This window comes from Octodon degus, unplaced genomic scaffold, assembly GCF_000260255.1.
Source record: "Octodon degus isolate 3935 unplaced genomic scaffold, OctDeg1.0 scaffold00118, whole genome shotgun sequence".
Lineage (NCBI taxonomy): Eukaryota > Metazoa > Chordata > Mammalia > Rodentia > Octodontidae > Octodon > Octodon degus.
Genome location: NW_004524694.1, coordinates 4,250,381 through 4,256,040, shown reverse-complemented (window position 1 = coordinate 4,256,040; position 5,660 = coordinate 4,250,381).

Here is a 5,660-nt window from a genome sequence, read left to right as displayed (position 1 = left end):
CAGGCCTTCAACTTCCGCGCTCCGCCCCGGTCTTGTCTGGTCCAATAGGCGGGAAGCTAAGGGGGCGGGCGCCAGAACTAGGAACCAATGAACGCCGGGGGGCGGGGCCAGCGGTGCCAACGCTGACCTTTAGTCCCGGTGGGTTTTGGAGACGGTTGCAAACTGTTAGGGCGTTGTAAGGGTGGGTGTGCGGTGCTTGTGCCAGCCAGGTGATGTGCTTCCCTTCTATGTAGTGGTTCTCCGCCAATCGAGACCTTTTGTGGTCCACCCACAGAACCCTCTGCCAAATAGGACCAAGAAACAACCGCATCTGAATTCCGTTTCACACGTGCCTACAGCAAATCTTGCCAGTCTTTCTTTGGAATTTATTCTTCTCCTTTGAATCTTACCTTGTACGCTATTAAAAGGCTACAGGGGGCCACGGAGATACCTCAGTGGAATAAGTGCTTGCTTGGCAAGTGCAGGCTCCTGAGTTCCATCCCTGGTACCACCAAAAAATACATACATACATAAAATAAAAGGCTACAGTTGTTTGTGCTGTGGACAAGAGAACCTTGGAAAACTTACGAAGTACTGCTGAGAGAAGACAGATATTTGTATTTACGGTCAAAGGCTGAAAACTGCGAATTGTCCCTCAACTAAACTTTCTCTTTCTTCATCCCATTCCCCAAAAAGTTTACCTCGGTTCACTGACCCAGCACCACCTCAAATTTGCAGCAGTCTGCACCCTCCCTCCCCACTCCAATCAGCCCCATATACTTTTCAGGTTTCCCCAAATCCAGTAATCCTGACATGAATATATTTTCAAGGTTTTCCCTTAAGGACATTTTTTCCTTCAAATTTTTTAATTTGCTTTAAGACATTTGTCTTCTTTTCATGATTTTTCGATTTTCTGTATTAAACTTGTCAGTGAAAAGTAAAAGGTGCATATAACTTTCTAGAAACGGTCACTTAATATTTGTTTGCCAACTCAATCACACACAACGCAACAAAGCTTGCTACAGATTGGTAACTTAACTTCAGTAATACCTATAAGAAATTATTTTTGTGGTGTCCCACAAGATAACTCAGCAGACTAAAGCACCTATTTAGGCAAGCTTAGGGAGCACAGGAACCGCAGTTCAATCCTCGGCACCACATGCTGTGACAGCCCCACTCCCAGGGAGGACTGAGCCAGCCAGAGTCCTGGTTTAGTGGCACACACCTCTAATCCCAGTGCTGGGGAGGCTGAAAACGGGATGATCACTACAAGTCAGAGCTGCCTAGAGAGACTGTGTAACAACCAAATACATTTAAAAAAAAAAATACTTTTAAGTCATCTTTCTTTGTTGAGTAGTAACCTCAAAATTGGAGACCAAAGATGTCAATAATTTGGGCTTTTGCTTGAGGATACCCTTTCAGGAATGTGCAATTTTAAATCTTGTCCTCTGCCCAGGCCTTGTGGATGGAATCTCACGTGCGAGGAACAGAAAGGATCAAATATGAGAGATTTCTTTCTGAACTTCTTTTATTGCATGGAGTGTAGTTAATTCTACCTGTTCTGTGTACAAACTGTTGTGCCCATTTTATGTATTTTTTCCATAATTTTATTGAGAAACAAATAGCAATGAGACAGTTTCAAACCAAATTGGTAGGACAGTTTCAATAATTAACACATTGCATGCATTCTTCCTAGTGGTTATTTGCTGTACAAGATGCAGACATGATATCCTATTTACAAACACTATTACAACAAATTCCTCTGTTCATTAAGAGAATGTAACTATATATCTATCCTAACCATTTTGAATACACAGATACAAAATGGACATTCATCTGTATCCCCTTTTTTGTTTAGTTCCATTATTTGAATATTATAGGTGTGTTAGCTCAGCAAAATATTCTAAAAGAGTCCAGTAGTCCATCATAGTATTGAGTCTTCTGCTTCACTGGCAGTGTCAGAAATTGTTGACCTGAGTTCAGATCAGTTGTTGCCCAATTGCCAGGTGAGTTATTCAGGTTTGCAGCTTTCAACACACTTTCTTCCTGCACCCCAAAATGCTTTTCACTGTTCTGAGTTCCCCAGCCGGGGCCGAGTCTTGTCTTTTCCACTGACCCACCTAGAAGGTTGGAGGAGACCTTGTGAACTCACTCTCCTCTGACACCACCCTCAACCCCATTCTCCGGCATTTCACCAGAGGGTAGGCCTGTCCCCTCAGTATAGGCCTGCTCTTCTGGCTTGGACTTCAGTGGCTTTTTACTAGTGACCAGCTGTGCATGGCTCAATACAGGTCGTAAACTCACAGTGATTTCTTGATCAAGCACAACAAACCTTTGCGGTTCTGACAGTGACAGCTTTGAACAGATCCATTTTCTAGGATGTGTTTTCTAAAAACTTTAATAGATTTTATTGCTCCTTCTACTGTAGGACTTTGCTTTCCGAATAGGAAATGTTAAGATTCTGGAAATCATAACATTGTTAATATCCAAATCCACCATTTAATACTTAGGGTCAACTACTTAATAAAGAAGCCAAACTGTCTGAAGCAGCTTTTTAATTTTTATGCTTCTAAATGAAAAATTAATTTTCCATGAAGGATTTACATGTTTTTCATCATAATTTTACTTCACTCAGCAGTTATCTTTATAGCTGAATACAAGGAGACCCAAGATTTTAAAACAATTTAAAATTTGACCAAGTTCCATCAGAAGGGCCCTGGAGGAAAGAATAAATATAAAGTACTAGTGTACCTTTTCTTTTTTAGCTAGACATGGATTCACCTGAAAAGATGGGTGCATTTTCATTCTCTGTCCAAGAGTTCAGTTCAGTAATGTAATAGCCTTTGGCTATTGTCCACATCACTATCTGAGCATCACTGTAGTTCAGCTATATTGTGATTTCAGTAGAGTTGATCTGTCTGAGCAAGATCTTTTAGTCTCAGTATTTTATTATTTCTGAGAGTAAATGTATTAAAATTCTTACAACCAATATGAAAAAACAATAGCTTGTATTATGAACTCTCTGATGCATGAACTAGAAAATTAAAAATAAAACAGTACTGATCTAACTGTGGAAGACTCAGCCCCTTAGAGCTACGGACCTTGTGCCTACAACCTTAAAAAACTTTTAAACTTTGGTTTTCTCATTGAAAAATTAAGGTAATTATTCCTTCTTTCTGGATCTACTTTGGAATTTAAATGTCATAGTCTATGTGGAGATGTATTGGAAACAGAAGTAGAATCAACAAACCTCCCAGCCGTGTAGGGTTATCATCTCCGTGTCCAGTAGAACCCTCGGAGCTCACAAAAGGGAATCATGCTTTTTTGAGGTGAATTTTCTGTCACCAGCAACCAAAACTAGGCATGTTTTCGAGCAGCACATTAAATAAAAGGAAAAAGGGGAGGGAACAGAAAGCTTCGCGGTTTGGGCAGGAATCCATCTCAACACCACCACTCCTGCCTCATCTGTTCTCTTTGTTTGAAAGACATAGAGTGAAAAAGCAATGGTCAGAGGTAAAGCACCTTATTTCCTGTTATGGTTTGTGTCTAATTGTCCCCCCAAAGCCTCACGCAGTCATGGGGCAGCTTCTAGAGCTTGTGATTGATTCATGATCCAGTGCTGGATTATGCGTATGAGTGTCACACCCGCCCTGGGGCTGGGAGCCTGCACACCGTACAGGGGAGGGACAGAGCCTTGCTCTCTGCAGCTGTTTCTCTTTTTGCTCTTGCTGTTTTGCTGTTTTCCACTTCCATGAACTGCTGTCCTCTTCCATGTGCTACTCTGCTTGGAGCCAGCTGAGTATGGACTGAAACCTCCACAAACTGTGAGCAAAGTAAACCTTTCCTTCCTTGATTTGCACAGCAGGCATTTTGTCCCAGCAATCAGAGAAAGGGAATCAAAACACTCCCCTTCTCTCTCTGCACCTTTTGCTCATGGGATCCTTTGCTCCTGACATAGGCACAGGAAGCTATTCCCTTTTTTTTTTTTTTCTTAAGAGGCTATTTCCTTTCTTTCTGTGCCTTTGCTGAGGCTTCTGTATTTTATTCTTTCATTACTGTGAGTCGGGTCAGTACTTTGCTGTCTGACTAACACAAATGTTTTAGAAGTACAGCCTTCTTCCTGGTAGTTAGCCTTTTCAGAATAAAGATCAGCTCACCCTCAGGCATCAACTCAGATTCACTCAGGAGGCTCTGCCTTGATTATTGCTCTTTAAAGCTTTAATTTCTAACATTTATTTGCGGCTCTCAACCTGTCCACCTCTTGCTCTTCAAAGTATCAGCCATAATAGAAATTGCGTTTGTGTGTAGAGTGTACATTTTATGCAGTGAAAACTGCTTAACTCCTCAGTGAAATATATACATCTTTTTGTAGTTCTTATTTGAAGTTGCATCCTTTACAAGTGAGAATTAAATCCATGGTATACAAGAAACGCTCGGTATAGAAAAGCTTTTCTCTTTTCCTAGGGAGCATTTATATGAAGGATCATCTGCCTGAGTACATAAATTACTCTAAAGCAAAACCAAATGAAAATCCTCTTGCATGGCAGCCAGACACTCTCATAAATATCTTGCCCAAAAAGATATTTTTCATGCTCACAGGCATAAAGCCTATTGCCATAGCAACCATAACTAGTTGGTCTATAACTGGGTGTGAATTTTACACACTGCTACTTGAACCATTGAACTGTGAGTTAGGATAAAGCGTTGGAATAAAGGACAGTTTCTGTAACATTTTGGGCAGATTTCTTTATTTCCAAACTGGTAGAGAAAAGTTTCTCTTTTTTTTTTCCTTTTTATTTTAGCAAAGGGTCTGCAGGGTGTTTAGGATCTCACTACTAGATCGGACTCACAGTGATCCGCCTGTTTACAGGCTTCCAAGAGCTGGGATTACAGGCATGTGCCACCACGCCCAGTCTCAGTTACTGTCTCAGCGTGCCCCAGGGGGCGGGGGCAGCACAGCAGTCCTGGGGCTTGAACCCCCAGCCCTTAAACCTGCTTGCAGGCGCTTTAATCCACTGAGCTATTTGGCCAGTCCGAGAAAAAGTTCCACGACGCTACCTATTCATTCATTTATTAAACAGCCTAGTCAACAATTATGAACACAGTTCTAAAGAAAAGACAAAAACAAATGAACAAACACATAACCCGTAATGGAAAGGGGCTTTCTGCCTAAAGTAGGCATTTGTAAGTAGACAGCACTCTTGGAAGTGTAGCTGTTCCATGGAGATTTTAGGTCATTAAAGTCTAACAATGAAGGTGCCAAATGAGACCTCTGAGTAGGGTAGCAAGAGGATTTGCAGCTGGCCAGATGCCCCTGAGATCTCAAGCGTGGACTTTCACCTTCCTTTTTGGTCTTACAAGTGTGTGTGCAGTCACTCTCTGGGTGTGGAATGTTGGAAGAGAGAAATCGAGAAATCATAGCGCTTTTTTCCTAGGAGACTGGACACTCCTGCCACACACATCAGCCTGAGGAAGTGGAAATGCCCATGACTAGAGTGGAGAAAGGGTACGACCCTCTGGGTCTTTTAGACAGGTTTCCCTAACCACTCTCATAATGGATTCAAATCAAGGTATAAGCAGTTCTGTTTTGGTAAGAACTTCAAAGTGTCTTGGGGCTGGGGAGATAGCTCAGTGGCATAAGCTCCTGTCCCACGTGTGCAAAGGCCTGCGTTTGATTCCCC